Here is a 12,290-nt window from a genome sequence, read left to right as displayed (position 1 = left end):
GGACAGAGAATAAAAATGTATATGCAGGCCCCCCCTGAGGAGCTGGGGGAAAATGCAGAAGTGTTGGGCTTCCTCACCTGGATTGTTGCTGATGTTCTCACAGACATTGAGGACTGGCGGTTTGATGTGCTGAGCCCTCGATCATGGGACTTGCCCTTATGAAGCTCGTTACTGCAAAGGAGAGGCTAAACTTGCAAATAATTGTGCCTAAGAGTCTTCCTCTGAGTACTTCTTTGTTGCTCAGATGTGGCCCTCTCTTTCTAGCTAAGCCAACTCGGCAGGTCAACTCACTGCCCTCCCCTCTACGTGGGACCCGACTCCCAGGGGTGTAAATCTCCCTGGCAATGCAGGATGTGACTCCCAGGGATGAATCTGGACCTGGCATCATGGGACTGAGAACATCTTCTTGACCAAAAGGGGGATGTGAAATGAAACGAAATAAAGTTTCACTGGCTGAGAGATTTCAAATGGAGTCAAGAGGTCACTCTGGTGGACATTCTTTTGCACTATATAGATAACACTTTTTAGGTTTTAATGTTTTGGAATAGCTGGAAGGAAATACCTGAAACTACCAAACTCCAACCCAGTAGCCTGGACTCTTGAAGACAATTATATAACAATGTAACTTATAAGGGATGACAGCGTGATTGTGAAAACATTGTGGATCGCAATTCCTTTATCCAGTGTATGGATGGACGAGTAGAAAAATGGGTATAAAAACTAAATGAAAAATAGGGTGGGATGGGGGGGATGATTTGGGTGTTCTTTATTTTTGTTTTCATTCTTATTCTTTTTGGTGTAAGGAAAATGTTCAAAAATAGATTGGGGTGATGAATGCACAACTATATGACGGTACTGTGAACAGTTGACTGTACACCATGGATGATTGTATGGTATGTGAAGATATCTTGACAAAACTGAAATTAATTAAAAAAAATAAAAAGCTGAGTCCTCGCCCCCTTCCTTGCAGAAATGAGGCAGGGACTGCATGGAAACTGGATCTGATAAAATTAAGGCAATTCTGAACAAATGAACCGTAGGTAGGTCTAGGAGCTGCTCCCTGCCCCAGGGATGTGGGCACCTTTCTCACATATTTCATGTTCTCCAGGCAACATGTGGTCCCTCTGTGGTCAGTTGTGGCGGCCGTGGACAAAAAGGGCTAAACACATTGCATGAGACCCAGAGGATGCCACAGCGGGCAGGAGACGAGGAGGAAAAACGGGTGCAGAGCAGCAGCACCTCCTTCCCAGAAGGAGCTACCGAGAAGCCTCCTCGAGCCTGACGAAATAAAGATTCTCAGTTTTAGGCGACCTCACTGAAGGTGCAAGTCCACGGCTGCTTTGCTGTCTCGCCGCAAGGAAGCTGAGCTTCGTTCACTCCCTGCAGAGTGGAGAGGGTCAGCCACGGGGAGGGTGGGTTATAGTTTAATTACTGGTAATTTACGTTCACTTTTCTGGGCAATTGTACCCTGAGTGGTTGGTTGGAGCAGTGACATGAATTGAAAATCGCTCGTCTCCTAACAACCTTCAGCCAAAGTTGCCCGGGGAGGCTCGGCCACACAACTCCACTTTCTGGGCTGACACCCCAACACGCTCCTGCTTAGCTGTTTTCCTATTTCCCCTGCCAAGCTCCTCATCTCTTTGGACTCTCAGCTCAGGGGTCAAGGGGATGGAACCTCACCATTGGAAGTTACTTTAAATGCATCCATTTAGCACCATCCCCCCACCCCCCACCCCCCAAGATCCAGTGCTTGGGAAGGATGGGGAAGTTTACATGCAACTGCCAAATGGGATGATGGGTTAGACTAAATTTCTAAATGTCTCCAGGCCATGTCGGTGGAAGTCTAAGCACCGAGATGAAAGGGGTGGGAGTGGGGGCCTTGATCTAGGGAAGCAGAGCTCTTTATGCAGGTCACGTGGTTCCAGGCCTGGCTCCTGCCTCATAAAAGCCAACCTGTCCACACTGGCCACTGCCTGCGCCAGCCCCACAAGGACGTGCCCAGTGCGCTCTGCCTATCAGAGATACCGGTGTTCCCACCTTCTCCCAGGGCTGTCCCTTCACCTGCCTGGAGCGCCCAGCTGGCCACAACACAGGGGCTCAGCAAACCCCCATGGAAGGATCAACTGAGTCACTCTTGGCTAGAAGACCAAAGGTTAATTAAGGTGGGTAGATGGGGCAAGTGAGGAGACAAGAAAGTAACTGACACCAAATAGAAAAACACCCACAGCTGGGAATCAAAATGCTGAGTTCCAATGCAATGGAAAAAAAATCCTGCGTGTGTGTCCCACCAGGAATTGACCCCATGGCCTCACACAGGACACTGAGTGGTACCCATTCACCCATCTCCACATCTGTAACGTGGCATTCAGACAAATCTCTGTAGTCCCTGCTAGGCTAAAAACTCCCTGGTTTATTTCTCTCTCTGCCTTTGGTCTGTGGCTGCAAATAATCTCTCTAGGCAGTGCTCAAGATTCTGGAACAAACTATTCTCTCTCCCTGTCTCTCCTTCTCTTGTGTGGGAAGGACCTAATTAAAAAGGATTCTTACAAAACGCTCCAAGATCTCTGGCTTGCAGGTGTAAAGTGCACGCGCGGTAGGTCAGCTTCCCTAGATCCAGCTTGTTCCTGGGAATACTGGCTGGTTTGGCTCAGGACATGTCCCACCTCTTAGAGGCCGGAGATCCTTTTGACTCCGTCCAGACCCTGTCTCCTGAGAATTATGGACACTGCCCCTTCTCTCTCCCACTGTCTCTTCCCCAGAGCACAAGGGCGTACACAGAGGAGGAACCGAGATTTAACTGGGCATCTGTTGAGCATATTTAGGAAGCGGGGATCAGGATCACTAACAAGGAGGGAATTTTACACTTTCCTGCAGCATTGTGTTTTCCTTGCTCAGGCAAAACTCTAAGGTTCCCCCGTGCTGGGAGCTGTCCAGCTCTCCACCTCCTGAAAAGGCAGATGTCCTCACGCATCGCCAGCCCACACCGCAGCCCTCTGAGGGTCAGGGGCCACGGCTAAGGCAGAATGCCCAGTCTCCCATGGGTCAGAGAAGGGGAGAGTCCAAAAGCAGACTGGAGCACACTCCAGCCACTCTTTAGCCAAAGCCCAAACAAAGCACGGGTCAGAGGGTTTGAAAGGGAAACTGAGGAAGCTGTATTTTCCCCACACTGGGCAGCCTACTTTGAGATATTTTCCAAAGCTGACACTTAACTTCTTCAGTGTTCCTTCCTGCTAAGCAAGCTCATGGCTAAAAATAGGGCTGCTGCTCCCAGGAGAGCCGGACAAAACCACAGACCAATTCTTCTCTCTTTCCAGGTGCTGTCGGTTCTGCTGGGGGAAGAGGGAACCAGAATGCAACCCTCTCGCTATTCCCGGCCTCCTTCCTTGCAGACAGGTCTCAATTTATATAACAAATGCCTGTAAAAGCCGAGCACAGATAAAGGCTTTCTCTAATTCAAACTGTGCTTTAAATACACGAGGACGGGGTTCTCAGCCCTGGCAGCTGCAGGTTAGTCTCACCCAGGAGCTACGAAGATGCCTGATGCCCAGGAAACAGTCCACATATCCATCAGTGGGTGAGGGGATAAACAGAATGTGCTCTGTCCCCACAATGGAATAGTATTAGGTAAAAAATAGAGTGACGCCCTGATCCATGCTACATCATGAAGGAATCTTGAAAAGATGCCAAGTGAAGCAAGCCAGTCACAAAAGTCCACATATTACATCATTCCATTCATATGAAATTCCAGAATAGGGAAATCTAGACAGACAGAAAGTAAATTAGTGGTTGCCCAGGGGGCAGGGGCGGTGGCTAAAGGATATGGGGTTTCTTTTTGAGGTGATGAAAAGTTCTAAAATTGGCAGTGGTGACAGTTGTACAACTCAGTGAATACACTAAAAACTATTGAACTGAATGCTTTAAATGGGTGAACTGTATCTCAATAAAGCTGTTTCAAAACGTCCTGATACCCGAGTCAGCCCCTAGAGGTGCTGATCGAATTGCTCTGGGGTGGGGCCCGGGCATCGGGGTTTTTGCTAAATTCCTCGGGTGATTCTCAGGCACTAGGGGCTAGGGGCTCTTGCTGTCCTAACCAATTCCATGAACCTCTGCTGAGAACCAACACACGCAGGGACCCCGGAGGAGGCAGAATTTGGAAAGACGCGGCGTCTGCTTTCAACCCCATCAGAACCAACCCTGTGGGGAATCGGGGTTGAATGGAAAGACACAGCCCTGCTGTGCTGGATCTGAACAGTGAGGGCCCCCCCACATCCACACAGAAGGCTGAGGAAAGAGCAGCTGGACTCATAGGAAAAAGCCTTCCTTTCACCAGGGCCCCTTTAGGACTCGAGGGCAAGCTGGAAGGAGCGCTAGGGGTGATTTGTTCCATCCTATGGTTCCGCAACAACTTCACTAGGTGGAAAAAAGTCTCAGACCAGCTCTGACCCCTGTTAGAGCAGATGTTGTCATTTCTGCAGGTGGCACTTCCACTGTCTCATGGGTCGATCGTTCAGGGAGCTTGTCCTGTTGTCCATCTTTCCCCACCTCCAGCCACCATCTGACAACATCTTCTCTTGCTCTGTCCTTGGCGGAGAGAGAACTGGTCTACCTCCCTTTATAAGAAATTACTGCCCCTGAGATGTGATGCACTGATTCTTCGTCCTCAAGTTCCTACAAGAGCATTCAGAGGCCAAGCCTTCTCCTCCCTTCTCATCCGACACCCCCCAAGTTCTCCCCACTCCACCCGGGTTGCAGAGGCCCTTCATGAGAGCCCATGACCTTGTTTAAATGTCCCTTCCTCAGAAGGGCCTTTCCAGCCATCCTGCCCCAGTGTGAACCAGTCAGAGCTGGAAAAGGTGACTCGGGCAGCAGCTCTGACTCCACCACGGCACCCATAAAATCATCAAGGATGATAAAGAAACCATCCTCCACAAGGGCTCCCCAAGAGGGAGAGTGGGTGGGACCAACACATTCCCGACAGCTCTGAGGCTTTGGGCAACTTTAACTCAAGGTCCGTGTAAGGCAGGAGATTAAAATGCCTCCTTTGACTCCAAGGGGAGAAGGAAAAAGGAGAGGGGAAAAGGAACAAGAACTTTTAGTGTAAATTAATCGTTTGCCTCTTGTGTCTCCTCTTGGAAGAAGTAGGAGGGCAAAGAACCACTGTTTACCAGGAGTCAAGCAGAAGCCACACGCTACTCTTTCTTCCCCTTTTCTAACCTGTACAATTTTATGTATTATAAAGTATTTCAAGCATCCAGAAAATTATAGAAAATAATATAATGATATAATGAACACTTGTACTTGAGTTCCCACTTCCCAACCTTGTCAAATCTTAACTGTTTTGCCATATTTGGTTCAAATCTTTTTTTTTTTTTTAAAGGAATAACACATTACAGATACAGCCGAGGCCCGTGGGGTGTCTTCAGGCTCATCCACTCTCCTCACATCCCCCACCTCCTCCACCTCCCTCCTCTCTGCCAGCAGATGCTCTCCCCACCCACGTCAGGGATGACAAAGAAACCATCTGATGGGAATGCCGCCATCTGTGGCCCTCAAACCTATTGCCCCATCTGCACTCTCACTGCACCCCATTCTCTGTCCCTCCTCCCGTCAGGGCAGAGGGGTCATCTTGGACCTTGCAGGGATCTTCACAATCTGTGATACTCTCTCTCCTGTATCTTCAACCTCCCCCTTCCCCGGTTCCTTTGCACCAACAACAGCATTTAGATATCCTTAAGACCCTCCCATCCTGTACCCCAAACAAGCACACCTTACAACTCTACCAGCCCCAGCTCCTGCCCTCTTTCTCTCTCCTACCCTCTCACAGCCAAATTCTTTAAAGACCAGCTACGATCATGGTCACTACTTTCCCTCCAGTGGGTCCCATTCTACAACACAGTAAGTTTCTGGCTTTTATGTCTTCACTACGCAATCAAAATGGCTCTTTCTAGGATCAGCGATGACTTCTGTGTGGCCATATTCTTTGGACATTTTTCAATCCCCTTCTTACTTAACTTTTCATGAGCATATGACATCACTGGCCACACCCTTCTATTCTGGAAGCATATTTTCCACTGGCACCTATGGCTCCACACCTTCTGGTTTTCCTCTAACCTCTCAGACTGCTCCTTCGGAGTCTCCTTTGCCAGCACTTCTTCCTCCAAAAACCTTTGTTCTCAAGCCTTTTTTCCTATCAGTCACTGTCAACTGCCAAGCTTCTGTCTCCACTCCACCCCACCCCTGAGCCCAGGACCACCCCTCAGCCGCTTCCTCTACATCTGCATGTGGGTGTCTCAAGCCCAACACGTCTGAACCCAATCCAAGCCCTTCCCTTGTGTCCCCCCAAACCCTGTGCTTTTCTCTTCTCCCCCCACCCCACCCCCTCAGAGAACGGCAGCACCACACACCACCAATCCAGCGGCTGGTTTGAACTGCTTAGCTTGAGTCGATCCTAACCAGTTCAGCCTGCTTCTGGTTTGAACCGGACTGAAGCAGCTGGGTCCAGTTTGGGTTGGTCCAGGCTGCTTTGAGCCAATCATAGCCAGAGCTGAACGGGCTCAAACCCTAAGAACCTGCTCAGCTGGCTCCCGACATGTACCTGAGCGCAGCTTGGTTGAGCTGGGGCCGAGCAAGGTGAACGAAATGAGGTCCCTGCCTCTGTTATTCTCTGGGGACCCTCCCTCCTATTCCCCTTGAACAAACACCTCCAGACTGGAAGACTGATTTCCATTCTGGCTGCATGCTTGACAGCCAAGAGTCTTCCCTCCCAGACCTCCTCATTTGAGCATTCGCCTTTCAAGTATTCATCATTTGCCAGTTAAGTCAACTAATTTTCTACTAAACCCAATTTCACTCATGGAGGGAGGAAGAGCTCAGTAATTTTTCCATGTGCCATGTACTATTAATGATGCTTGAAATTATGCAAATAAAGTTGATGAGCACAGCCAATTCTAGACAAGCAGAAAGGGAAAAGCTTAACTTCAAAACGCCCACTAGGGACCAGGCCCTCAAGAGGACATCTCAGGATTCAGCCAGTAGGGGACTGAACTCTGCATCTCTCTCCCGACACGCATGACAGGGTGCAGGTGGAACGGCTGACATCACCTTTTTCTAACAGCCTCGTCGCAGGGCGTGTTCCTCCTGCACACCACCTCTCTCGCCCCGGAAACATCTTGCAGCAGCAAACCCAGATATGAATTCCGTGCGCTGCCCCAAACATGACTCCAGTGAGCCGGTTAATTAAAACACCAAAGCATGAGGAGCAGAGAAAAGCCAACTCATCCGTCCAGCCTTGTAGCTTAGTCAGTGGCTAAGACATCTGCTGCGAACATCTGTGAATGAACTTCAACAAATGTACAAGCAGCGCCTTTGTCCTGCTGCCTTCCCCACACAGGACATTTTGCAGCCAAGGGAGACATTTCTGTCGCAGAAGCCAACCCTTGCCTCTCAGAACTTGGATTACCTTCACATTCTGTTGACCTATTTCCAAATTAACCTTGTTCTGCTCCCGAGTAATGGCTCCCCAAGGCAGGAGGTGAGATCCCCGATGGCCCTGCCGCCTCCTACAGGCTCCGAGGCAACACCATGTGTGTGTTCAACGTATCTCTGCCCCAGGAGGAAGCGAGCCAGGTTCAAGTCTCCTGTCCTCACACCTGTCCCCTCCCCTCAATGAGGATGCTCGACACCCCCACTTTATAAAGGAAGAGGGAAGAAAAGTACATCCAAGAAAGGAGTGGTTCCAATATGCCCCAGGTGAGCAGATTCCCACCTGGAGCCCTAGAAGGGGTACAAGAGGCCACATTATCTGCCCCCAACCCCAACTCCATTTGGCCCCCACCTCAATTCTCAACCCTCACACCTGTAACCTGCAACCAAGTGCATCCTCCATGATTTTGAGTATGCAGAGGGGGGTTCGGGAGAAATCCTCACTCTTCCCATGAAATTTCATGCCAAGGAAATGGCCCTTAGCCCCCAACCCAGCCCTAATCCCACCCCTCAGGACTATACTGGGGACACAGAGGACAGTTCATCTGAGTCAAATCATGTGGGTCATTTTGCATATTCTATAAGGTCCCAACCCCACAGCTATCCCCCACAGGACCTTGGGGAGGTGCTTAGAAGAGGCACAAGTCTCCAGCTTTTCCACCTCCCAGTCCTAACTGCTCCTGAGAATCACCTGAGGGGTTCTACAGGCTGGATACCTGAGCCCCACCCCGAATGAATTAAATCAGAGACCCCCAGAGTAGGGCCAAACCTTGGTGAGCTGCTAAGGCTCTGTAAGTGATTTCTTGCAGCCAGGGCTAAGAACCCCTCCCCGACAGCATTCCAAACACAGCGGGTGCAGTTAATTTTGTAGACATAACTGTATTATGTCTCCTGGGCAAAGTGGTTTTGTTTATGTTTTCTTTTCATTCTTTCAGTTGTTTCAAAATTGGACCTGGTAACGGATTTGGAAAGCACCTTCCTAAGGATATTCTCAGAGGTGGCTGAGCAGATCCATTCACTCCTACGTACAGCCCCCCGGGGGACCCCAGGCCAGGGAGGTCTGGGCACAGCCCTGGGCCTGTGCACGTGATGAACTACAAATCAGACATGGGTGAGACTTCTCCCTGGAACCTGTGCTGGAGGCTGGCAGGAAGCAAAGCCGTGGAGGGAGGGCACTGCTTCTCTGTGTGGTGGGGGAGGTGTTGTGTGCATGTGTGTGTGCACTGTGCGGGCATGGGTATGCATGTGTACCTAAGTGTGTGTGTGCACGTGTGTGTGCATGAGTGTGAACAGGGGTGTGCAATGCACTTGTGTCCTTGTGCCTGCAGGTACATGTGTGTGTGGTGGTTTTGTTGTGCAGGGGTGTGCATGTATGTGTGTGCACATATGACTGTTGTGCATGCATGTGTGTGGGTGTGTGAGGTGAAAGAGATGGCAGCTGGGCAGCATTTGCAAATCCCAGCACTCTTCACCAAGGCCTTGCTTGCAGGACCTCCCAGCACAGTGACCCCCACCTCCACAGTGCTGGCCCTGGGAGGGGCAGTGGCAGCCCCTGGACCACAGGTCAGGCCCAGAGGAGTGGCAGCTAAGGTCTTGGGGTGAAGGTTCAGAGATAGAAGGAACCCCCGCAGAGGCCGGGCAGCAGAGCAATTGGGTTAAATTCCCTCCCCTTGAGGAGGTGTTTCAAAGACCTGCTCCTTCCTTGGGAGAACAATGCTCTAAATGTGGTGCTGGGCTGTCATGAACACCTGGGAGAATCTTCCCATACCCCAAGGGAGCTGTAGAGGAAGGAACTGCTCACCTTTCTAAGCCCAGGGGATGCACAGCCCCAAGGGAGGAATCCAGCTGAATTTTGTTGGATAAACGTGACTTCATCTAACCTTGAAGTGGGGCGAGATGTCAATGATACGGATAAAAGGGCATTTCACACTCTCCGAGGACTCTGGTTGTGGCAGAGCCAGAGATGTGGGGCCCCAGAGAAGCCCCACCCCAGGATTCTTTCCACTGTCACCTCTGGTGACCCAGGAGACAAGGGCTGCTGGATCCTCACTGCTCTCGGGGTCTTCCCGAGGAAGCCCAGCCTACCGCCAGCTTCAGCCCCTGGCAGCACCATCCCCAGGCTCCCAAGACCTCTCCAGACCCCACAGTCTGGGTCCCTTTCCTTCCTCCTCTTCGTCCCCACCCCATCTGAAAGCCTGTAGGAGGCTTTGGGACCAGAGAAGATTGCCTCTTTCTGCTATTTACAAACATGAGCTGCCCCTGCAGACAGAGTGGAAGCATCTCTGAGCCCTCCGTTCAGAGGGAGCGGGGCGGGCACAGCGCAGCGAGCAGGCACACGTTGGCTCTGAGGAGGACAGCATGAGGTGGACAGCTGGATCTGACAACAAAATGTCAACAGGGGGAGGGCCAGAGTGAGGGACGGACTGGCGCCTCCTCCCAGCACTGGGTAATTGTCTGTGGGTTCAGCACCAGCATCGGGGACAGCTCCCACTCACAGCCCCTTTCCTTACACCCCAAGACAGGATGGGGGGTGGGGAGGCAGAGGGGCTATTCCAAGGCGGCCCCATCCTCCCCCAGAATCTGCTGGTGCCCACCTGGGACAGCGCAGCCTCAAGCTCATGGCCCCCTCATTAGCTCCTGTCACCTTCTTCCCCTTCAAATGGACCCATCCCCTTTCTGCTCCTCTCTGGAGACACTTTTTATCTTTACTGGGGCTACTGGAGACAATGAACCAACTGAGAAGAATGACTCCAGTGGGATGAATTGCAGGATCCATAGCTGACCATGAGGATGACAATCTTCAAACCACTGGGTCCTTTGGTGGCCTCACCTCTCAAATCAGACAGACTCCTCCTCCATTGTTCAGTACAGCTGACATATTATTTATTCCCTTCAAGTCAAGGGAAGTCCTGCCTGAGTCGCCCACACTCAACGCCCACCAGGTCTTGGTGACCCAGGACTGTCAGTGGCTCTGCCTCCATCAACAGCCCCCTCTCTCCAGCACTCTGTGTTAGAGGATCAGCATCGGGACCATGAGGAAATGCAGATCAGAAATGGGTAACATCTAGAGCCAGCACACCACCAAGATGGTGGGTGAGCCTAGAGGGGAAGCACATTTCAATTTGAAAACTACCTGAGAATATGTTAATTGGCTGATGAAAAAATGTAAATTCACATGCAAACAACTCTGGGGCCTTCCTTTGTTAGGTCCTGGGGTGAAGTTGGAACAACCTCATCAAAACGCCAATGAAAAGGAGGACTAGAAATCCACCAAGTGCAAAATTCCTAACCAACAGGAAAAAGATTGATAACTTTGATTACATTGAAGTTCAGGACTTCTGTTCATCAAAAAACACCATCGAGAAACTAAAAGGACCAGACACAAACTAGGAGAATATATTTTTAACACACATAACTCACCAAGGCTTTATGCCTACAAATAAAGAACTTTTTAGAACTCGATAAGGAAAAGATAAACAACCCAACAAAAAAGTGGGCAAACAACACAAATGGGCATTTCATAAAGAAGAAAGAATGGCAAATAAACCTAGGACAGGATGTTCAGCCTCATTAGTTATCAGGGAAATGCAAGTACAGACCACAACAAAATATCATGATGTCATTTTATACTCCCAGTTAAGAAGTCTGGTTCACTTATGTGTAGATGACATTGTGGTCCCTTGGGCACACACACACTGATGGGGATGTGAATTGGTGTGATCGCTTTGGAAAACAATTTGGCAGTGTCTTGTTAGAGCTGAATTCTCACATACCTGAAGCCCCAAAGATCACACACCTATTGCACACCTAAGTCTACACCCGAGAGAGTTTCACGCAGGTATACCAGATGACCTGTTCAAGAATGTCCACTCATTGTTTAAAATAATTTGTAAAGCCAGGAAAAAGTCAGGGGTAATTATAGTGTATTCACACAACAGAACATTATACAGCAGTGGAAATGAATGAAATATGGCTGTGTGCAGCAACACAGATGGATGTCTGAAACAGAACATTGAATGAAAAAAGCAGATTGCAGAAGACCACATAAAGTAGGAGGCTGTTTTTATAAAGGTCAAAACCAAACCAAACTTAATCATATATCATTTATGGATACAAGAATATGGGAAACCCATTTAAAAAAAAAAGCAAAGGAACTCAAAACGCAAAATTCAAGTTACAGAGTTACAGGTTTCCTGGGGACGGAGAGCAGAGGGGTGGGCGGGGAAGGGGTGTCCAGGTGAACACGAGGGTCCTATTTCTATTCTTGTTCTTAAGTGGGACAGCAGAACCGGGGGCAGTCACTGTATTCTTTGTTTCATAACACCTTATGTCCATTTTAAATATCATATAATAAATACTAATAAATAAAAGAAGGAAAATCCTTATGTACTTCTACATCCCACAGATATAGTATTTAAACTAAACCCAGACATGCACCACCACACTCTCACTCTCACACTCACACACACACACTCCTCTGTACTTCACTGGCCCCGTCCTCCCCCAAGCACCCAGGGGAGCCTCTGATCACCAGTCTTCCACCTCCAACGGCATCAGAGGGGCCTGGACGGCCACGCATGGGGGAGGGAATGGCACCTCTGCCCACCCACCACCCTCCAGGTCTTACTGGTACCCCAGATTCAGCCCGGGATGGAGCTCAGTTCCAGGCTGCAGCAAGCCCACCAGGAAGGCAGGCAGAAGGGGCCCCATTTGCAGGACGTGGCTCAACCCCACAAGCTAATATTTGGCAGTTACTGAGCACAAACACCAGGCCCCCGTGGGCCCAGAGATGGAGACAGGACCCTGTG

The 12,290-nt window shown here is 50.0% G+C and overlaps 1 protein-coding gene across 1 annotated transcript in view; it reads right to left on the bottom strand.

Annotated features, from left to right (window-relative positions):
* The window catches only part of MGAT5B (alpha-1,6-mannosylglycoprotein 6-beta-N-acetylglucosaminyltransferase B), a 73,406-nt gene that overhangs the window by 27,461 nt on the left and 33,655 nt on the right, over nt 1–12,290 (bottom strand). The gene's annotated exons all lie outside the window — the stretch shown is intronic.

Source organism: Choloepus didactylus, chromosome 18, assembly GCF_015220235.1.
Source record: "Choloepus didactylus isolate mChoDid1 chromosome 18, mChoDid1.pri, whole genome shotgun sequence".
In the NCBI taxonomy this organism is placed as follows: Eukaryota; Metazoa; Chordata; class Mammalia; order Pilosa; family Megalonychidae; genus Choloepus; species Choloepus didactylus.
Note: the sequence above shows the minus strand (reverse complement) of the source record. Positions and strands in the feature narration are given on the sequence as shown.